General features: G+C 44.1%; 1 long non-coding RNA gene across 1 annotated transcript in view; it reads left to right on the top strand.

Annotated features, from left to right (window-relative positions):
- The first annotated feature begins 2,858 nt into the window (after window positions 1-2,858).
- Window positions 2,859-24,680, top strand: part of LOC149502101 (uncharacterized) — an 88,327-nt gene continuing 66,505 nt past the window's right edge. Inside the window, exon 1 of the long non-coding RNA XR_016323821.1 lies at window positions 2,859-3,583. This is a non-coding gene — a long non-coding RNA (uncharacterized LOC149502101). The remainder of the gene's footprint in view (window positions 3,584-24,680) is intronic.

Raw genomic sequence — 24,680 nt, forward strand, 5'->3', positions numbered from 1 at the left:
TTATGTAATAAAAAAGTTGAAATCATATTTATCCCACCCTGCTGCGCCTCTCAAGATGAGAATTATTTTGGAAAAGAAAATCAACTGGAAGCAATGAGAAACACTTCGCTGTCATAATTTTACTTCAAAATATACGTAGTCAGGTCATAAATTCTGTCACATGTTTAATGTAAAATAATTGAAACAAGTTTATTCATTATGTAACCATTCATATACCAAAATGAACTTCACAAAACATAGATTCTTATGACACTAAAGTTTATTCAAAATGACCTCCGTGATTTTGAATACAGGCCTTCAATCTGCGCGGCCAGTCGTCTATCGCAGCACGAACGAGGTCCATGTCAATATCGGCGGCTGCCTTAATCAAGGATGTCTTGAGTGACTCCAAATTGGGATGAGGCTTTGAGCACGCCTTTTCCTCCAAGTGTTGCCATATCTTGTAATCTAACGGATTCAAATCTGGGCTGGAGGAGGGCCAGTCTTCGTGCCAGATGAAGTCGATTTCACGCGCCGCCAGCCAGTCTTGTGTGCTCTTCGCTCTATGAGCTGGCGCCGAATCTTGTTGGAATACCCAGTGCCTGTTATTGAACATGGTATGAGAAACAGGTTCCACAAGGTTCGTCAGGACTGTATTTTGATACACAACTGCATTCGTTTTTACACCTTTCTCACAAAAATGTACCTCTGTTAAGCCCCAATAAGAAACTCACAACAATACCATGAGCGAGGATGGAAAATGACCTCGTTGGACACGCGGAATACCGTTGCTCGCTTCTTCACTACTGTGTGCGTACACCTTATCATTTTGTTTGTTGTAGCTCTCTTCTACGGTAAAAATTTTTTCACCCGAAAAAAGAATTTCCCGATATTTTTTCCCGCGTACCGCTTCAACAAAGCGCGGCATCTCTTCAGTCTCAGGTCCATTAGACGAGCATTCAAACGATGTCCTGTTTTTCTTCGATATGCCCGAAGCCCTAAGTCTTCATTTAACACCCTTTTCACCGTGGTTCTGCTTAACCCCATCTGAAGGGCCAACAGTTTCTGCTTACGTTTGGGATTTCTTTGAATTCGCGCCTTCACAGCTTTTATCACTGCTGGAGTCCTAACAGACCGAGGGCGACCACTTCTTGACCTGTCATCTACACTAGAGTCTTTATTGTATCGTTTGATGGTACGATAAACGAATCTTTTGGTTATATTCAAATTTTTCAGTATGTTAAAAATTTGAATTGGCGCGTAACCGCAACGATGCAACGCAATAACTGCAACACGGCTTTCTTTAAGCGTCCACTCCATATTTAAAAATGAGTGAAATTCTAAAAGTATACAATATTTATTTTCATGAACAATTCGACATTCGAATTCAATAAACTATTTTGTGGCCAGCATTCTAAAAGAAAAGTTTTTACTGTGTGACAATACTTATGACCTGACTAGTTATATAACTTCAGTGTAGGACCACCGAACTGTATGCAATCACAATTTTCTTTCAAATACTTTTAGACCTTTTCATGGAATTAGATTCACAGGGTAATTAAATATCAGAATCTCAATTACAGCAGTTACAGCAGTTAGTGCAGACTGTTTTATTTTCGTTACGAATAATTATACTAAGTTTTGAGAGCTAATTTACCTGCCGTGTGTCACCTGGTGCGAAGTAAATATCGGAGCATATTTACTTTGCTTATATTATATTTATTTGACTACTTATATATTATGTACTTACATATTTACCAACTTGTGTCGGTAATCCACAATTCTGAGAGTAGTGGCCTCATGAGGCTTCCTTGGGAAAGAACACATGGTGGACTCCCACGTCTTTCCACGGCAGTGCTTTTGGAAGAGATTTAGTTCTTCGAGGCCGCTGAAGCCTCATTTGGGTCCGGCTAATTTACAGCCGCCCAACATTCGGCGTTGACTGTTTTAAGGTGGAAAGGTCGAACTCCAACTCAACTCTCCTCTTTTCTCATCCAGGCTTGGGACCGGCATTGGCAGAGTTACATAAACGGCATATATATAGGTGTTAAAGTAAAGAAAAAAAAAACATTTTTACATACAAGTACATACAGGACAACATGGTAGGCAGCGGCTTGGCTCTGCCCCTGGCATTGCTGACGTCCGCGAGCGACGGTTACCGCTTACCATCAGATGAGCCGTATGCTCGTCTTCCTACAAAGGCAATAATAAAAAACATAATTGTACCACACACACACACACAGAAATGTTTGATCGTAAACCTTTACGGTAGAACGTAATGCGTCGCAACACAGTAGTGTATTCTGGATTGAAAGGTGAGTCAGTCTTTATATAAAAACGATTGAGACCTCATACCTAAGGTAGGTGACGACGTTCGCATTGTAATTTATGTCTACGGGTTCCAGAAATAGGTAACACCAGACAATCCATGAGCACACATTTATACTAAGAAAAAAAGATGTGTGGTGTCGTGGGACACCGGATAGGAACGAAGTTCCTTATTATAAAAATATTAATTTTAAGTTCGATTCGAGGTAAAAAGAAAATAAAACTGGAGGTTTCGCAACAACCCACGGTCATTCGGTAACGTGCGAACTTATTGTGGTACACTTCATTCACGGTTGTTTGTATAAGAGTTAGTGTATTGCGCAAACGAACGCTCTGAGATCGTGGTCAATGAATGATAAAAACATATGTTATTTTGTGTACGTTATTACAAAGTTGAGTCGTACACTGTGTGCATTACTAATAAATTCTTACGTTACGGACGTTTTTTCCCGGTTAGGGTACCCCTTCGCATCGTCCCATAAGGAACTTCGTTCCAAAAAACGGTTAAAACATGAGAAAATACAAAATACCACATTACCGTTTAAAAAATAGTATTTTATTATTTGAACTGGCAACCCTTATGCAATGTTCTGGTGGGTAAGGTCTCGGAGATTTTATTTAAGCATCGTTTCCGCCGCCCTGCCTCATTCGCCGCCCTGCAGCAGCGGCGGTCGCTCGCTCATCGCGACACTTTAATGTTCCCTCACGGCTACGATTACACCAGTACACGAGACGGTCGGTCCTTGTGTATACACGATCAGTGTCACTTGAGAGCTGTGTATTAGTTTGAAAATAACCAATAGCTTTTTGATCCTTCTAACATTATATCCTTTTCATTAATAGAATAAGAAAAAACAGAACTAATATACTCATTTATAAAAAAAAACATCTTAATTAATACTCTGGCCCCTTAATGAACATTTAACATCAATGAAACAAAGTGTTCATTCTGACAATTAAATATGTCTTCGTTCGAACAGAAGCCGAAATAAATCGATTTTATTTGTCTAATAAAATCTACATACAAATAATAAAACAGCGTTTACACGTCAGTTAAAAATACTATATAATTTAAACAATCGTTAAGTTTAGCGTTGTTTAAATAACACACTAACATTAATAGGATAGTAAGCTTTAAGTTAGTACAGAATAAAGTTCTATTTTCCTTGTCATGAAAGTGTTTAGATGTGTATCGAAGAAGCGATAAATATTTATAGACGTTATAACAAAATAGCTGTTTCGAAGGTGTTTTGGGTGAATACGGAGACGGCTCGAGGTGAGTCTGCATTAATATTTATACATTACATTTATTTTCATCGGCGTTGATAGGTCGACAACTTGACAAACTATCGGTAATAACTACAGGCTATTTATTGCACTGATCATTATTTATCATTACCAATAGTTTGGTACTACACTGAGCTGATAAAAACTATATTCACACAAAACTTGGACTTGTTCAATAAAGAGAGTATAGGTTTTTGAATTGAAAATCACCTCTTGGACAAACAAAAAACACTGACATTGTTTTAAAAATACACTTTTTTTTATTGCTGAGATGGGTGGACGAGCTTACAGCCCACTTGGTGTTAAGTAGTTACTGGAGCCCATAGACATCTACAACGTAAATGCACCATCCACCTTAAGATATAAGTTTTAAGGTCTGAGTTTAGTTACAACGGCTGCTCTACCCTTCAAAACGAAACGCATTACTGCTTCACGGTAGAAATAGGCAGGGCGGTGGTACCTACCCGTGCGGATTCACATGAGGTCCTACCACCAGTAAATATGTTTGTTAATGTTTGTATAATAGGTAGTATGTGTTCCTAAATCACGCAGGTCTGTTCATGTCATAATCGTTACAGTTAACGTTGGGTGTTTAGACAAGGTTTCTGTGACTGTACCGTGAACAATAATAGGTAGCACGCGAATATTATCAAGAAGTATATATCTTTTCAGGCTCCACGCGTTGCTTTATTTCACTATTTTCAAATAAATGATTTAGAATTTGTATTATACGTATTTTTAAAAGACCTTTTTCGAAATATGAATGACATTTAAAACTTACATAACGAAATAAAATATTTATATTCGTATTTATCTATAGCAGATCAAGACCTGGAGAATGAAATACAGAAAAAGGCTAGAAATGTATCCTAAGAAGCTTGCCACGCACCTAACCACACAGGACCTAATAAATAGGCTTAAAAGGCGATATATCCTAAGTCTTGATAGACACGGTTGACAGAGTGGAGCAGTCTCTATGGAGATTTTGCTCTGACCACCTAACAGCTCTCAACACATCTGCTCATAGTATAGTTGACTGATTGCAAGATAAAGAAAAAAAATGTATCTAAGGCACTAATAGTACAGGATTCTTGGTACACTTTTCATTTATTACTAACAAGCTGATTTTTCGCGAGTAGCTTCCTTTTGACTAGACGCCCAACTTTTTTCCTTACAGTAACGTTGGTAAATGGTAGCTTACTAGGGGTAGCAAGAATAAAATATGTTGATTTCACGAATTTTAAAAATTTATAACTAACCGAATTTTTCTTTCTTAATAATTATCGAGATAATTATTTATCTCGTACGTTATTTAGGAAGCTACTCACGAAAAATCAGCTTGTTAGTAATAAATGATGAAAAGTGTACCAGGGATCCTGTACTATAAAAAATAACAAGTTCGTGAATTGATTTTACCAAAGCATACATCAAATAGAAATTTCATTATTGACCGTCATACTGTTCAAACAGTGCGCCGCGTTACGAATGCTTCAAAACTAGATACCAAATGTTTTCAATTCACCGCTTCAGCACAGACGAGACTAGCATTCCAACTGTTTGTTTTCACAAACATAATAATATTACATGTTTTTAATAGTTAATCGTTTGATATTTTATGTTTCTCTTTCTCTTATGATATAATAAAAGTTTTATTAATTTTGAAGCAGTCAAACTAAATAATATTTGAGATTTTTCCATTATGTCCTAAGGTGGGTGGCGGTTTTCGGTTTTGATAATTTCACGCGGTAGTATTCAAGTGTTTTGAACACGGGGGTCGCGAATTTGAGTCCACACGAAGCTCGATCGGATAATGTTTATTTTATTTATGTATAAGGCACAGTCATACAAGATATTGTCAGACACAAAAATATTTAACTAAAAGTTAGTAACACACATGATTCTGAATTGAACATGAAAATAAATAAATACGCATAGTCATTTTAATAATATGTTCTGTATTTTTTCGATTGGTTTAAAAGCACAGCTCGCTGTGGTCAAGATTAGGTTGGAAAATACAACTAAGAAAAAGATTGCAAGTGTGGTGAAAGGTTTTCCAAGGCGGAGGATCTTAGACGTGCAAAATATAAGCAAGCTAAATCAACTTAACCAGTTATCTCGCCTATTATTATTATTTTATTTATTGCTTAAATAGGTGGACGAGCTCGCAGCCTAGCTGACATTCTCGCTCACGACTCGGTCGTGCGCGGACGTGCTTTCCGATCCGTGGCCCGCTTGCGAGCTGCGTCTCTGAACTCACAGCTGTGCTCGACAGTGTAGTGACCGTGAATACATCGTGCGTACAATTCAGTAGTGCGGACGTGCCGATCCGTTGGTCGCTTGCGATCTGCGTATCGAGGTCCATTTTTGTGCGCTAAAGTTTTGTAACCGCGAACCCACCCTTACCAACTGCCTTTTTCAAGGCAAAACCAATCGCTACGTTCAGCTTCCTGTGGCACTCACAGGCTAGCGATTTCCTAACCCTTCCCAAAAACAACAGTCTTTTTCAAGACTAGACCCCCGCTCGCGATTCTGCCTGCTGTAGCACTATACAGCCCGAGCGGGTTCCTTTCCTTTTCCCCGCCGATTGCCGTTTTCACGGCATAGGCATTCCCCCCCCCTGCTCCTTGCTGTCCTGCAGCACAGGGGGGTTACAAATCCTATCCGGGGCCTCGCCTTTCGGCGAGTTCAACAAAAGTCCCGGGGCCGCCCCCCCCGGGCAAGAAGACCGAAGAATGGAGAAAGAAGACGCTAGTGATATTGTCGGGTTCCTCCGGGATAGGTACCCGTCAATTAGGGCCGAGTACCTAGAGTTTAGGGCCGCCCGTGGCAATCCCTCCCCCCCCGCGTCCGTCGCCGCGTATCTCAAACGTGCCTCGGAGGCACGCCGCGCGCCCCCCGCCGCCGCGTCAAGTTCGAGCGCACGTTCCCACGATGCGGCTCACGTAGCGCCTAACGCTACCCCCACCCCCGCGCCCGCGTCGTTTACGTCATCGCGCGCTTCTTCCGTCGCGACCTCGATCGTTTCGAGTTCAGGCTCCGATACCGAATCGGAGATGGATTTCGAATCCGCGTCAAGCCCTCAGCCTGGAACTTCGGATGGGTTCCAAACCGTAACGCGCGGAAAAAAGCGTACTCGCGCCGTGGAGTCCCGGAGCTCCACGACGAAGCAAACTAAATCCGCGACCGCCTCCCGCCCGCAGGTAGTCGTGACACCGGAGTCGGACTCCGCTCGCCGCGTAACCCCGCCGCCGCGTCCCAAGCCCGCGCCCGCTCCCAAAGTAGCTGCCCCGCCCCCGCTGATACTTCAAGAGAAGACAGCGTGGAATCGCGTGTCCCAGGCCCTTCAGGCAAATAAAATTAACTACACCCATGCGCGTAACGTCGCGCATGGGATTCAGATTAAGGTCGCAACGCCGGGCGACCATAGGGCCCTCTCAGCATACCTCCGAAAGGAGAACATAGGTTTCCACACCTATGCTCTTCAGGAGGACCGCGAGCTCCGCGTAGTAGTACGCGGAGTCCCCAAGGAGTTGGACACAGACTATGTTAAGGAGGATCTGACCGCTCAGGCCCTCCCGATAGTTAGTGTGCACCGGATGCACAGCGGGCGGGGCAAACAGCCCTATAATATGATACTCGTGGCGTTAGAACCCACCCCGGAGGCCAAAAAGAAGATCGCATGTCTCACGACAATTTGCGGCCTATCCGGGATCTCGATCGAAGCCCCCCATAAGCGTGGCACTCCCGGGCAGTGCTACCGATGTCAGCTTTACGGCCACTCGGCTCGTAATTGCCACGCGCGCCCCCGCTGCGTAAAGTGCCTCGGCGACCACGCCACACTAGATTGCTCGCGTGTTAGGGAAACCGCGACCGAACCTCCAAGCTGTGTCCTATGCCTTAAGCAAGGGCACCCCGCGAACTACCGTGGATGTCCTAGGGCTCCGCGCAAGCGTTCAACCCTCCCAGCTCCGCGAACCGTCGGCCCAAAGACTTCGGCACCCTCAGTGCCGAAACCTGCCTTCGTGCCGGCTGCAGTTCCCACGGTTTCAGCGTGGAAAAAGCCGCTGCCGTATACGAAGGCGGGAACGCAAACCGCACCCCCGCCCCCGCTCGCGACACGCCCCGCGCCCCAGCCCCTGCTCGCACCTCGCCCCGCGCCCGCGTTCCGCCCCCCGCAACCCTCTGCTGTCAACGACTTCGCGCTCGTGCGCGACTTCGTCACCGCTGTTAACTTCGACCGTCTGCGATCGTTCGCAGACGCGATACGTAGGTCGGTAACCCCCGAACAGAGACTCGCGGCCGCGTTCGATCACATGGACGTATACGAGTCCGTGTCCCGCACTTTATAAAAATCTTTACCGGTAATCAATGGCGCAAAAAGGTAGAGAAAAACCGTATTCCCTTACGTTAGCATTCTACAATGCTAACGGACTCGCGCGGCAACGCGATCAAATTTTCGAATTCCTCCGCGATAATCTTGTAGATATTCTACTAGTGCAGGAAACCTGTCTGAAGCCCTCGCGTCGCGACCCGAAAGTCGCGAATTACGTCACGGTTAGGAATGACAGACTCACCGCCTCCAAAGGCGGGACTGCCATTTACTATAGGCGGGCCCTGCACGTTGTCCCTCTCGATACTCCCTCGCTCTCACATATCGAGGCGTCAGTGTGCCGTATCTCGCTGACGGGACACCAGCCGATCGTCATCGCATCCGTTTATCTCCCCCCGGACAAGCCCCTTCTGAGCAGTGACATCGAGTCACTGTTCGGCATGGGAGACTCCGTCATCCTGGCAGGCGATTTAAATTGCCACCACACTAGGTGGAACTGCCATCGTACTAACGTTAACGGTAGGCGTCTCGACGCGTTTATAGACGACCTCACCTTTGAAATAGTCGGTCCCCCAACTCCAACATGTTATCCGTATAACATCGCGCTCCGTCCGAGCACTATAGACCTGGCATTGCTTAGGAACGTAACTCTGCGCTTGCGTTCCATCGAAGCAATGTCAGAGCTCGACTCAGACCACCGACCTGTCGTTATGCAGCTCGGTCGCCCCCACAACCCAGTCACTGTTACGAGGACCATGGTGGATTGGAATAAGCTGGGCACGTGCCTAGCCGACACCGCTCCGCCAATCCTCCCTTACGGCCCGGATTCGAATCTATCCCCCGAGGACACCGTCGAATCCATAAACATCATTACCGATCACATATCTTCCGCGATTATTAGATCTTCTAAAGAAGTCGATGTGGAGGACAGCTTCCACCGCATCAGACTGTCCCCCGATCTTAGGAATCTCTTAAGAGTTAGGAACGCGGCAATCCGGGCCTACGATCGTCTTCCCACGCATTCAAACCGGATTCGGATGCGTCGTCTACAACGCGAAGTCCACTCCCGCTTAAGCGACGCGCGTAACGATAATTGGCATAGTTATTTAGAACAACTCGCGCCCTCCCACCAAGCATACTGGCGACTAGCTAGGACTCTCAAATCCGAAACTACCGCTACTATGCCTCCCCTCGTACGCCCTTCAGGCCAACCACCGGCATTCGATGACGATGACAAGGCTGAGCTGCTGGCCGATGCACTGCAAGAGCAGTGCACCACCAGCACTCAACACGCGGACCCCGAACACACCGAGTTAGTCGTCAGGGAGGTCGAGCGCAGAGCTTCCCTGCCGCCCTCGGACGCGTTACCCCCCATTACCACTGACGAAGTTAGAGACGCGATCCACAACCTACAACCTAGGAAGGCACCCGGCTCCGACGGCATCCACAACCGCGCGCTAAAATTTTTGCCAGTCCAACTGATAGCAATGTTGGCTACAATTTTAAATGCCGCTATGACGCACTGCATCTTTCCCGCGGGGTGGAAAGAAGCGGACGTTATCGGTATACATAAGCCGGGCAAACCGACAAACGAAACTTCTAGTTACCGTCCGATTAGTCTCCTCTCGACGATAGGAAAAATTTACGAACGGCTCCTTAGGAAACGCCTCTGGGATTTTGTTACCGCGAACAAAATTCTCATTGACGAACAGTTCGGATTCCGCTCAAAACACTCGTGCGTACAACAAGTGCACCGCCTCACGGAGCACATTCTGATAGGACTAAATAGGCGTAAACAAATCCCGACCGGCGCCCTCTTCTTCGACATCGCGAAGGCGTTCGACAAAGTCTGGCACAACGGTTTAATTTATAAACTGTACAACATGGGAGTGCCAGACAGACTCGTGCTCATCATACGAGACTTCTTGTCGAACCGTTCGTTTCGATATCGAGTAGAGGGAACTCGTTCTCGTCCCCGTCAACTGACCGCCGGAGTCCCGCAAGGCTCCGCGCTCTCCCCGTTATTATTTAGTTTGTATATCAATGATATACCCCGGTCTCCGGAGACCCATCTAGCGCTCTTCGCCGATGACACGGCTATCTACTACTCGTGTAGGAAGATGTCGCTGCTTCATCGGCGACTCCAGATCGCAGTAGCCACCCTGGGACAGTGGTTCCGGAAGTGGCGAATAGACATCAACCCCACGAAAAGCGCAGCGGTGCTCTTCAAAAGGGGTCGCCCTCCGAACATCACTTCGAGCATCCCACTCCGTAGTAGGCGCGCAAACACCTCCGCCGTTAGTCCCATCACTCTCTTTGGCCAGCCCATTCCGTGGGTCTCGAAGGTCAAATATCTAGGCGTCACCCTCGACAGAGGGATGACATTCCGTCCCCATATAAAAACGGTACGCGACCGCGCCGCGTTTATTCTAGGACGACTCTATCCAATGCTTTGTAGTCGAAGCAAACTGTCCCTCCGTAATAAGGTAACTCTCTACAAAACTTGTATACGCCCCGTCATGACGTATGCAAGCGTAGTGTTCGCTCACGCAGCCCGCACCAACTTGAAATCCCTTCAGGTTATTCAATCACGATTCTGCAGGATAGCCGTCGGAGCGCCTTGGTTCCTTAGGAATGTGGATCTCCACGACGACCTGGAGCTCGACTCCCTTAGTAAGTATCTACAGTCGGCATCGCTGCGCCATTTTGAGAAGGCGGCACGACATGAGAACCCTCTCATCGTAGCCGCTGGAAATTACATACCCGACCCAGTAGACCGAATGGTAAACCGTCGACGTCGCCCAAAGCACGTCATTACGGATCCTCCTGATCCATTAACGGTGCTTTTAGGCACCACAAGCACCGGTCACCGTCCTCGTCGAACCCGTCGCTTGCGACGAAGGGTTCGACGAGTGAACTAACCCATAGACACAGCCCACTGAGTTTCTCGCCGGATCTTCTCAGTGGGTCGCGTTTCCGATCCGGTGGTAGATTCTGCGAAGCACTGCTCTTGCTAGGGTCAGTGTTAGCAACTCTCCGGTTGAGCCCCGCGAGCTCACCTACTAACGTTAGGGCGAAGCTGAAATAGCCTCTCAAGGCTATCAGCATAGGTAGGATAAAAAAAAAAAAAAAAAAAAAACAGCCTAGCTGGTGTAAAGTGGTTACCGAGGCCCATAGACATCTACAACGTAAATGCCGTCATCCACCTTGAGATATAAGTTCTAAGGTCTCAGAATAGCTACAACGGCTACCTCACCCTTCAAACCGAAACGCATTGCTGCTTCACGGCAGAAATAGGCAGGGTTGTGGTACCTTGGGGCGGTGCAAGGTGGCTCCTGTGCGCCGCCCACGGTGTATCTCCCGAAATGACGTCCTTCGGGATTTTCCCGGAGATGAAATCCCGTCTTATCATCAGGACGGGTACCGGCGAAGGCAGACTTTCGGCGCGCACTGCGGTACCGTATGTCTGGTGTAGCCGGTGTGGTGGAGCTCGATGGGGTTTAGTCGGTAGTCGTTCTGCGGGGCAAGTGCTTCGCGCGCCTTTTTCAAGGCGTAGTCTCTTGCGAGGAATTCGGGGAGGTGGAGGACCTTCTCGTCCCCCTCTTCCTCTCAGGAGGCGCCGGAGTCCGACATAACCCGGTTCGTTACCCCCCCGGACCGGGTATCCGTAAATGGATTCCCCAGCGTTAAAAAAAAAAAAAAGGGTTGTGGTACCTAGCCGTGCGGACTCACAAGACGTCCTACCACCAGTAATTACGCAAATTATAATTTTGCGGGTTTGATTTTTATTACACCATGTCTCCAAATCTTATTTAAATTATTAATTAAGTATAACTACAAAAGAAAAACGTTAGTACGTGGTGAATTATGAAGTATTTGTGATTCACGGCAGGTATTCAGCCGGCGCTGTGTGAGCGCGCTCTAATCAGCCGATTACTTCGCTCAGTTGAACCGGCTCTCTAACCGGATATAAACGTTGATTATGAATTAAGGTAGGCATGCTTTACGGTTCACGTTTTATCGAGGGCGTATATTGAATTGTTTAAAGTTTAATATATGGATTATCCATAATTAGCTAACACTAAAGAGTTGCTATCATTTTAATGTAGTTAATAAATATTTATAACTACAACTAGCGGACCCCACAGACGTTGTCCTGCAAAAATTCATTCAAGTCGATCCAGCCATTTAGTTGTAGTATAGATAAAATAAATAGTATTAAAGTATATAATAATAATATATACTAAAGGATGGGACGGTCGACATTTGTCGGGCATGCCACCGTCCTGGAGAGTCTATTAGACATATTGTTTCTGGCTGTGCTCGGTTTGCTAACGGCGAGTACTTGCATAGACATAACCAAGTGGCTAGGATTATCCATCAACAACTTGCTCTGAAATATGGTTTTCTTGATTCTGCTGTACCATATTACCAATACCAACCTCAACCAGTTTTTGATAATGGTCATGTTACGCTCTACTGGGACCGATCTATTATCACAGATAGGTATATCGTAGCCAATAAACCTGATATTGTGATAATAGATCGATCTGCGCGTCGAGCAGTGTTGGTTGATGTCACCGTTCCTCATGAAGAGAACCTCGTGAAGGCAGAAAAGGACAAATTAATAAAATATTTAGACCTGGCCCACGAGACTACTGCCATGTGGCATGTTGATTCAACCATCATTGTTCCAATAGATGTGTCGGTACACGGCTTGATGGCGAAAAGTTTCGATCAACATCTTAAGAAACTTTCGTTATCCAGCTGGGTTAAGGGCCTAATACAGAAAGCAGTTATCCTCGATACTGCACGCATTGTGAGGAGGTTTCTCACTCTGGAGTCCCAACCACTGGTGGCTTGTGTCGTAGACACCGCCATCAGCGGTAATCTATTTTTATATAGTGTTTTTTAAAAATTGTATTTTTAATATATTTTTTAAAAAATATTATGTAACTAATAAGATTTTAAATAAATATAAATAAATAATAATAATATATAAAATAGTATAAATAAAATTCATGCGTTTGAGGGGTGGGAGAGCCATTATATACATACATATATAATTCCGGCATACATATGTACATACATATAATTAAATCTGAATGGCCAAAGTACACTTACATATATGGCCAAAAAAACTTTTGAAACGCACCCGTCTGCGATCGTTCGCTGACGCTATCCGTAGGTCGGTAACCCCCGAACAGCGGCTCGCGGCCGCTTTCGATCACATGGACGTTTACGAGTCCGTGTCGCGTACGTTATAAAATCTTTACCGGTAACCAATGGCGCAAAAAGGTAGAGAAAAACCGTATTCCCTTACGTTAGCATTCTACAATGCTAACGGACTCGCGCGGCAACGCGATCAAATTTTCGAATTCCTCCGCGATAATCTTGTAGATATTCTATTAGTGCAGGAAACCTGTCTGAAGCCCTCGCGTCGCGACCCGAAAGTCGCGAATTACGTCATGGTTAGGAATGACAGACTCACCGCCTCCAAAGGCGGGACTGCCATTTACTATAGGCGGGCCCTGCACGTTGTCCCTCTCGATACTCCCTCGCTCTCACATATCGAGGCGTCAGTGTGCCGTATCTCGCTGACGGGACACCAGCCGATCGTCATCGCATCCGTTTATCTCCCCCCGGACAAGCCCCTTCTGAGCAGTGACATCGAGTCACTGTTCGGCATGGGAGACTCCGTCATCCTGGCAGGCGATTTAAATTGCCACCACACTAGGTGGAACTGCCATCGTACTAACGTTAACGGTAGGCGTCTCGACGCGTTTATAGACGACCTCACCTTTGAAATAGTCGGTCCCCCAACTCCAACATGTTATCCGTATAACATCGCGCTCCGTCCGAGCACTATAGACCTGGCATTGCTTAGGAACGTAACTCTGCGCTTGCGTTCCATCGAAGCAATGTCAGAGCTCGACTCAGACCACCGACCTGTCGTTATGCAGCTCGGTCGCCCCCACAACCCAGTCACTGTTACGAGGACCATGGTGGATTGGAATAAGCTGGGCACGTGCCTAGCCGACACCGCTCCGCCAATCCTCCCTTACGGCCCGGATTCGAATCTATCCCCCGAGGACACCGTCGAATCCATAAACATCATTACCGATCACATATCTTCCGCGATCATTAGATCTTCTAAAGAAGTCGATGTGGAGGACAGCTTCCACCGCATCAGACTGTCCCCCGATCTTAGGAATCTCTTAAGAGTTAGGAACGCGGCAATCCGGGCCTACGATCGTCTTCCCACGCATTCAAACCGGATTCGGATGCGTCGTCTACAACGCGAAGTCCACTCCCGCTTAAGCGACGCGCGTAACGATAATTGGCTTAGTTATTTAGAACAACTCGCGCCCTCCCACCAAGCATACTGGCGACTAGCTAGGACTCTCAAATCCGAAACTACCGCTACTATGCCTCCCCTCGTACGCCCTTCAGGCCAACCACCGGCATTCGATGACGATGACAAGGCTGAGCTGCTGGCCGATGCACTGCAAGAGCAGTGCACCACCAGCACTCAACACGCGGACCCCGAACACACCGAGTTAGTCGACAGGGAGGTCGAGCGCAGAGCTTCCCTGCCGCCCTCGGACGCGTTACCCCCCATTACCACTGACGAAGTTAGAGACGCGATCCACAACCTACAACCTAGGAAGGCACCCGGCTCCGACGGCATCCACAACCGCGCGCTTAAACTCTTGCCAGTCCAACTGATAGCAATGTTGGCTACAATTTTAAATGCCGCTATGACGCACTGCATCTTTCCCGCGGTGTGGAAAGAAGCGGACGTTATCGGTATACATAAGCCGGGCAAACCGACAAACGAAACTTCTAGTTACCGTCCGATTAGTCTCCTCTCGACGATAGGAAAAATTTACGAACGGCTCCTTAGGAAACGCCTCTGGGATTTTGTTACCGCGAACAAAATTCTCATTGACGAACAGTTCGGATTCCGCTCAAAACACTCGTGCGTACAACAAGTGCACCGCCTCACGGAGCACATTCTGATAGGACTAAATAGGCGAAAACAAATCCCGACCGGCGCCCTCTTCTTCGACATCGCGAAGGCGTTCGACAAAGTCTGGCACAACGGTTTAATTTATAAACTGTACAACATGGGAGTGCCAGACAGACTCGTGCTCATCATACGAGACTTCTTGTCGAACCGTTCGTTTCGATATCGAGTAGAGGGAACTCGTTCTCGTCCCCGTCAACTGACCGCCGGAGTCCCGCAAGGCTCCGCGCTCTCCCCGTTATTATTTAGTTTGTATATCAATGATATACCCCGGTCTCCGGAGACCCATCTAGCGCTCTTCGCCGATGACACGGCTATCTACTACTCGTGTAGGAAGATGTCGCTGCTTCATCGGCGACTCCAGATCGCAGTAGCCACCATGGGACAGTGGTTCCGGAAGTGGCGAATAGACATCAACCCCACGAAAAGCGCAGCGGTGCTCTTCAAAAGGGGTCGCCCTCCGAACATCACTTCGAGCATCCCACTCCGTAGTAGGCGCGCAAACACCTCCGCCGTTAGTCCCATCACTCTCTTTGGCCAGCCCATTCCGTGGGTCTCGAAGGTCAAATATCTAGGCGTCACCCTCGACAGAGGGATGACATTCCGTCCCCATATAAAAACGGTACGCGACCGCGCCGCGTTTATTCTAGGACGACTCTATCCAATGCTTTGTAGTCGAAGCAAACTGTCCCTCCGTAATAAGGTAACTCTCTACAAAACTTGTATACGCCCCGTCATGACGTATGCAAGCGTAGTGTTCGCTCACGCAGCCCGCACCAACTTGAAATCCCTTCAGGTTATTCAATCACGATTCTGCAGGATAGCCGTCGGAGCGCCTTGGTTCCTTAGGAATATGGATCTCCACGACGACCTGGAGCTCGACTCCCTTAGTAAGTATCTACAGTCGGCATCGCTGCGCCATTTTGAGAAGGCGGCACGACATGAGAACCCTCTCATCGTAGCTGCTGGAAATTACATACCCGACCCAGTAGACCGAATGGTAAACCGTCGACGTCGCCCAAAGCACGTCATTACGGATCCTCCTGATCCATTAACGGTGCTTTTAGGCACCACAAGCACCGGTCACCGTCCTCGTCGAACCCGTCGCTTGCGACGAAGGGTTCGACGAGCGAACTAACCCATAGACACAGCCCACTGAGTTTCTCGCCGGATCTTCTCAGTGGGTCGCGTTTCCGATCCGGTGGTAGATTCTGCGAAGCACTGCTCTTGCTAGGGTCAGTGTTAGCAACTCTCCGGTTGAGCCCCGCGAGCTCACCTACTAACGTTAGGGCGAAGCTGAAATAGCCTCTCAAGGCTATCAGCATAGGTAGGGATAAAAAAAAAAAAAAAAAAAAAAATGAAACGCTATGTGAATAAGCGTAGTAACTGTAGCCAGAATTATTCTTTACAAGAATGGTGATTTTCTAATATAAAAATTATAAATTAATTTTCTCAAGGATTTTCATCTTCTCTATGTATAAAAATGAATCGCTGTTCGTTAGTCTCGCTAAAACTCGAGAACGGCTGAACCGATTTGACTAATTTTGGTCTTGAATTATTTGTGGAAGTCCAGAAAAGGTTTAAAAGGTAGATAAATATGAAAATGCTCGGAATTAAATAAAAATAACAATGTTGTTTTTCCTTTGATGTGTCCCCCGTCGGACCGATTCCTTTTGTTTGTTTTAAATTTATTTTCTACAAAACTTTAGGTCTTTTATTTATCGATTGAGGCACTACGAAGTCTGCCGGGTCAGCTAGTACGAAATAAATGTTTTTTTCAACACAGGAATGTAATCAAAATAGCAGAATAACATAAGTAACAGTATCGACTGAATTAGGATTCGTATCGCCGCTCAATCACACGGCATTGTGGTCGCGGGACCCGCTACAATTAAATTACATCCCCGACTCCTCTACGTACGTTGAATATGTAAGCTGACCGCTAGGCAAGAAGGAAACAGTAGGTCAACATATTCCCTTAATACATTTTGAAAAGACAAACACACAGATACTAAGAGTACTAACAATCTTAGCACTAGCAGTCTTTGTCAGACCACAGATGATGGCTTTTGTTTTGGTGCAAGAATTCTAAAACGCACTCACATTATTTCGAACTGTGTAGAAGTTTGGGATAGCGTCTATTAATAAAACATTTTAACACGAACAAAAAAAAAACAAAAAAAAGCATGCATTTTCTTAAAAATTCATATCTGCCTCAGCTTTCAAGTTACGACACAATCTTATAACTCAGTATGAGTACCTGGGAAAATTTTAGCTCAGATCACGGCCGTTTTGTAACTTACTTTACTGTTTCTCCCTGCGTAATAAAGCAGAGTCGATACATCGGTAGCCAGTAGTTTTATTAGGTGTCTGTTCGTTGGCGAGCGTTCGAGTGGCTATAACCATACTACTTATAGCTCTATTTAACTAGCCATTAAATAATAATAGGGATCCACTGCTAGTGGTGCCTAATTAACGTAAAGATGCGGACTTAGTATGTAACGATTTTCGGTTTTCAGTTATACCGAGCCGTGGCAACAAATTTTCCAATGCGTTCTATATTTTGTAATTGAACATCGATGCTCCAAACAAACTTAATCTACCGATCGAAAATATTAAACATCAATGACACATCGTAGAGTACCAATCATACTTCGCTTCGCTTCGATAGCTCGCTGTCGACATGATGTATTGCCCCTCTCTGGTGGTAGACAGATGTTAGCGAATCGATCCCGCGCAACTCTTGTTACCGCCGGCGATGATTGATCACGTACAAAATTCTGTTTGTTCATCGCGCTTCTAACAATATTCATGATTCACAGCTTATGCCGTTTGAAGAGTGAGATATTTTTTTAAATCTTTGCAATCAGAGTGGTCGGTCTATCAGAAGTATCTATCGTCATTCGTGGATATTAGTATTGACCAGTCGCTAGATACGACATCTTTAACAAAATCCTTACTATCAATTTTTAAAAAACTTCATTGAAGAATTCATATTCGTGTAACATTTGTCACAGGAGTACTATTTTAGAGAATAACAAGTTACTCTTTATTTAGTTTTATTAACTATTAAAGATTAAGATAGGTCGATAAAAAGAAAATATAATAGTTCTATCACACCCTCTCTGCTGAATGCATCTAGATGATTCTACGCTACTTTTTTCCAGCGCCTTTCCAAAGTGTTGTTGTTATTGACATATATCGCGATAGCTCCCTCAATTATTTCATAGCTAAATATAAAAGTTACATTCGAGTTTGGGCTGTGACATAATATCATAGATAAATTAATTGATTGTTTGATTAACTTAGATCTTTTATTTATTTTCATAGCCAAAAGATTATTTTTTGTTACAAAAATACGAAATATATTACACGAAAGAAATGCTTTGTGACCAAACAGAAGCACAAAAGTCGAGTTTCAATAAAAAATCATCTCTGTAGGGTACCTTGAACGAAAACAGAAACCTTATTATTATTAGTTCTGTAACCAATTTTTCTAATAAAATACGTACCAAAATGTTCATGATTGACTTCCACGGTGAAGGAATAACGTCGTGTAATAAAAATCAAAACCGCAAAATAATAATTTGCGTAATTACTAGTGGTAGGACCTCTTGTGAGTCCACACGAGTAGGTACCACCATCCCGCCTATTTCGGCCGTGAAGCAGTAATACGTTTCAGTTTGAAGGGTAGGACAGCCATTGTACTGTTAAAACTGAGACTTAGAACTTATGTCTCGAGGCAGGTGGCGGCATTTACGTCGTAGGGCTCCGGTAACCACTTAACACCAGGTTGGCTCGTTCACCCATCTAAGCAATAAAAAAAGTCAGTTTATGCCAGGTTTAGATTGATAAGTAAAAAATAAGCAATGAAGATTTATCAGAAATAAAATATATTTTTTGTTTTAATATAACCATGCACATTTCCGGATGCAGAACCCTGCGCTATGCGACAGTGGACGGCGTCAGATTTTTACTATTTTAAATTTCACGAGCTGGACGACTTCATTACATAGCTGATCAATAAATTTTGAAACTATTTTTTTTTCTATCGAACTTGATATTCTCTTTGACGTATGAATATAAATTGCGTGGGTACCTTGAACTGCTTCTGGTAAAGTATTTAAATTGAGTATCATAGCCTCACACATCAGTAACGAAGGGTAATAATTTTCAGTCAGTCTAAGATTTATTTGACGGCTATATTTCCCGGTTGAACTCGGATCCCCTGAATGCTTAGCAGCAGACGACGTGGGAAAATTTCAAAACGCCCTACCACCAGTAATTAATACGTACCTTATGTTATTTATACATTGTGGACAACAGGTGTTAAGTTGGTATTTCCTTAGAAAGATCGTAACCTGTTTTCTAAATTTCAATACCGAGATAGTAGTCCTTAGTTGACTCCAGACGCTCGTTATCTAAGCGTCTATATGGCGGTACTAAATTTTATAGAAGATTACATTTCATTCCGTCGCCCAAATGACGTGACAGATTGATTACATATTAGGTTCACAGTAACGAACACCTGTTGACTTCAAGAAAAATGGGAAGACATTTTTGTTAATGTCTTAACGCACTATTCCACATATTGACCGATGAGCCGATTGTGTAACAGCTCAATCCAATGAAAACACTTTAAATACGTGAACTGATTTTAAAAAATAACTTCTACTAAAGAAATATCCGAAGCGCCAAACACGTTTTTCCTGCATATTTATTACATGACATCGTCCTATTAACTCGAAATTCCAACATAAAAATAAATTGAACAGTTCGCTTCCTTATCTTTCCATTTCCTCGCTCTTGTAATACTCGTCCAGTGATTTAATATAAAATTATTTGGTACACATTCATTGCTGGAGATTTAAGGATGGGAAATTTTATTGATGGCCTAGGCGCGTTAGGCTAATCACACCACAATGTTGGGGATTATACTTATGGGAAAAGTGAAACTCTTTTTTTTATTGCCTATATGGATGGACGAGCTCACGGCCCACCTGGTGTTAAATGGTTACCGGAGCCCATAGACATCTACAACGTAAATGCCGCCACCCACCTTGAAACACGAGTTGTAAGTTCTCAATTTTAACAGTACAACGGCTGCTCCGCCCTTGAAACCGAAACGCATTTCTACTTCACGGCAGAAATAGACAGGGTGGTGGTACCTACCCGTGCGGACTAATATCCCACCACTAGTAAAGTATTTACTTCTTCTTCTGCTTTCAGTAATGTCACTTATGTGACTAATATATGGAAAGGAGATGTATCTCAACAAGGAGGACGATATTTTATTTAATAGCCTAATGGCTAAGCCAGAGCACATAGATCACATTATAAAGACTACTGTCCGCTCTCTGTCCCACGTGAGGACGAAGGCGTTGAAGCAGTCATCCAAACCATAGTGATGACTTCGCAACAGAAAACACGAAATCAAGTATTGCATAAAGAAATTTATGAAGAGCTTTTATGAATGAACAAATAAAAATTTATGATGTACATAGATGGACATGTGGTGACTTCAAGGAGTCTCAATAAGGTAGTGTGAAAAGAGACACAGACAGGTGATCTCACGGCCCTCTGGGCGGTAAGTGGCTACCGCGACTACAGCGCCACCTAGCTTGATCAATCGACTGTTATTTGTTTATGGGTGTTTTTATTTATTTATGGATAAACGAGCTCAAAACTAGAAATAGATACTCAATCTACTCAAAGCCTATCTCGGTCTCGAGTGGTTACTGGAGCCCATAGGCATCAACGTGAATAAAACCCCTCTTTTATTTTTTTATTTTATTGCCTTTGCAGGCATAGAGCATAAGGCCCACCTGATGGTGAGTTACCGTTGTTCATGGACGTTGGCAATGCCAGGGACAGAGCCAAGCGGCTGCCTCACCTTAACCTGAATATGAAAGCCATCAAAAATATAAAAAAAAACGTTACTATCAGTAAAAATGTATGAGTTACCCAGAATAGATATTTAGGGCAGACATTCGCTTGAGGAATTTTTTTATTACAGCTATTTACATCTGAAATATAATTATTATATTTCCTATATTTTGTATGGGTATAGATAACGACCAACGAAAATTGTTTCGTAACAGTTGACAAAGCTAGGACGATAGTACTGTTTTCCGAGGTTGTAAGTAGTCATGTTGTAAGTAGTCACATTCTGAAAAGGTTGCAACATGCAATTAAAGGCGTTGAAACATTGTAGGTGCTGTGCGTAAGATAAATAAGATAAATCGCTCATACTCCTCTCGTGAATTATAGGATAGTGATTGTGTATGTTTTTATTTTTATTTGCGGACGGTTAGGTACCACACCCTTACCTGTTTCTGTCACGAAGCGTCATGCCTACGGTTTCAAAGGTTGATACAACAGTTATATAGCACAATTCAGATTTAGACCTCATTGACGTTATGATGCCTATGACCTCCGATAACCACTTAACAGTGGGTGGACGTGAGCGCTCCCATCTAGGTTATAAAGCAAACTGTATATATACCTAGTCAGGTCATAAATTTTGTCACATGTTTAATGTAAAATAATTGAAACAAGTTTATTCATTATGTAACCATTCATATACCAAAATGAACTTAACAAAACATAGATTCTTATGACACTAAAGTTTATTCAAAATGACCTCCGTGATTTTAAATACAGGCCTTCAATCTGCGCGGCTAGTCGTCTATCGCAGCACGAACGAGGTCCATGTCAATATCGGCGGCTGCCTTAATCAAGGATATCTTGAGTGACTCCAAATTGGGATGAGGCTTTGAGCACGCCTTTTCCTCCAAGTGTTGCCATATCTTGTAATCTAACGGATTCAAATCTGGACTGGAGGAGGGCCAGTCTTCGTGCCGGATGAAGTCGATTTCACGCGCCGCCAGCCAGTCTTGTGTGCTCTTCGCTCTATGAGCTGGCGCCGAATCTTATTGGAATACCCAGTGCCTGTTATTGAACATGGTATGAGAAGCAGGTTCCACAAGGTTCGTCAGGACTGTATTTTGATACACAACTGCATTCGTTTTTACACCTTTCTCACAAAAATGTACCTCTGTTAAGCCCCAATAAGAAACTCCCAACCATACCATGAGCGAGGATGGAAAATGACCTCGTTGGACACGCGGAATACGGTTGCTCGCTTCTTCACTACTGTGTGCGTACACCTTATCATTTTGTTTGTTGTAGCTCTCTTCTACGGTAAAAATTTTTTCACCCGAAAAAAGAATTTCCCGATATTTTTTCCCGCGTACCGCTTCAACAAAGCGCGGCATCTCTTCAGTCTCAGGTCCATTAGACGAGCATTCAAACGATATCCTGTTTTTCTTCGATATGCCCGAAGCCCTAAGTCTTCATTTAACACCCTTTTCACCGTGGTTCTGCTTAACCCCATCTGAAGGGCCAACAGTTTCTGCTTACATTTGGGATTTCTTTGAATTCGCGCCTTCACAGCTTTTATACCTAGTTATATACCTATATAAGAGCATAGTTTTAAAATAAAAATGAATATTAGTAGTGCCGGTGGCGGAAACCACTAAATCATAAGTGGACTGTGAGCTCAGCTGAGCACTAAAACCGTAAAAGCACATAATATAAGTATAGCTTTGAAATTGAAAGTATAGGGATACGCTTCTACAGAACTTGTGAACTTTAATTTGAGTTACGCACCACACCGCTGTGCTATAGGCGTGTCAAAGCTTACCTAATCCAACCAAAAGCTCCCCGAAAGTAATTTATCTCGAGCTTTAAGTGATATTCATGGTTTTTTTCACTAAGCACTGGAGCTTTCCCACAACGGAATAATTTATTAGACACTTCTGAGTTAAAAAAGCTTCTTGCATTCTTGCTTTATTTTTTCCAGAACTTTGGCGTCACTGCTTATATTATAATGTTTATTAGCAGTGCTTGAAGCCACATTATAATTCTGTGTAATTATATAATTTAAATGAGATTCGAATTGTGGATTTTTCTCTTGGTTATGATTCTCAAAAACATACAATAATGTAGATTAGAGTGATATGCTGCTATGTCTTGTAATGCAATCCCATAAATATAATAGGTAAATATTTATTAACAGTTTAACATTCTTCTAGGTTTTTGCTAGTATAATAATAATAATAAAGCTAAAGTAGATATTCTTAAATATATATGATTTTTACATTTTTATTTATTTTTTATTGTTGTTTATTTTTCTTCGATAGGAACCCCTATTTGGGTATAGGCCTCCTCCAGCTTAATTCAATTTTCTTTGTTCTTAGCAAAACCGGAGGGTTTTTGCTAGTACACATAATTAAACCTTGTACGGTGTAAATTTTGCTTTTTTATCATCAATATAATGTTTCTGACTTTTAAAATACTTTTCGAAAACTAGTAACCTAGATATAACGTATAAGTTGCTTCAAATATTTAAACAGTTCTTGGGGTTCAGTTGGGGTTGGCGTCTGAGAGCTTTCAAAAAGTCTTTCGAATTACTTCTCAAAAGGCATATTTTAAATCCTCATTTTGATTGTAAAACTAAAGCGAGAGAATATTTAAAAACTTATTGATATTAAACTGGAGTAAAGGAAAACTCAAAACAACATCAAGCAAAATTAAGTTGTCCACCCAATTAAACGAAATGTTCAGTACGTGTCTTCGAAAACCATCGAACAATAACCGGATTAAACCGGTTATCGGCAGCGGCTAATAACAATAGTGTCCCGTTTAATCCACAGTGACGGATGACAGCGCCACCCCTCTCTGCCTACCCCTTTTAATTGGCGGCGTGAATATACGCCTGTCAGTCACGGCGTATTTTCGATTTATATTATAATAAGTCGAGATTCTTGACTTAATAAATGTTTTGTCCCTTTTGTGTATATGGACGGGGGGTGAATAAGACGAAAAACGCATTACAATGTGCACGTGCGTTGCGATATTGGTTTTTCTAGAAATTCTCGCGAGATATTGTGGTTGGGTTGAATGATTGACGTATTCATTATTTGCACTAGGTTTGTAACACTATTATATTATTATATAACTAGGTGTTTTCAACGATGTCGCTATCTTTATAGCAGTTCATACGCAGTTTGGTCCAGCGGGGAATTCTGGGACACCAGCGGCATCGTCTGGGCGTCCTGACGGGCTGCCGTACCGAGACGGCTGACGTTTCAGAACCTTCAGTTCGCCTCGAAGGCTCCATCGGGCGGGCTTCCCTGAAGTGAGCTGCGCCAGCTGGTAGTGTTGACCGCGGTAAACCCCTTGGCTCATCCGGTTTCTGATCTCGGAGGGGATCAGACGCTTGGGTGAAGAGTGCAGGGGAGTCGTTTAGTGGGTAGAGTCCTAAAAACATCCTTGGGTCCGCGGTTCGCAGTCGCGGACCAGTCCTACTTACCTCGCGCGCCCCTAGGCGCTGAGACCTCGTAGAAGGGTCGGCTCGCGGCTCGAGAAAAAAAAGTTTTGTCGTAGTTGTGAAAAAAATTTGATGTTTGTTGCGAACGACACAGAGAAAATATCGTATCGCACGGCTGTTACTGCACGGAGACCGACGCGTCGTCAACCGATTGTCTTGGAAACGCTTCTCTTGGAAATGTCATTAGTGCGTTTCAGGCCTTTGTTATATATCATTTCAATTTATGCCAATTGCGGTTACTTTTTTTAACTGCATGAGTAGATGAAACTACAGCACACACAGCGTTAAATGGTTGTTGAAGTCCTTAGATATCGCAACGAGAAAACGTAAGC

The sequence above is a fragment of the Bombyx mandarina genome, chromosome 11 (genome assembly GCF_030267445.1).
Source record: "Bombyx mandarina strain Sakado chromosome 11, ASM3026744v2".
Classification (NCBI taxonomy): domain Eukaryota; kingdom Metazoa; phylum Arthropoda; class Insecta; order Lepidoptera; family Bombycidae; genus Bombyx; species Bombyx mandarina.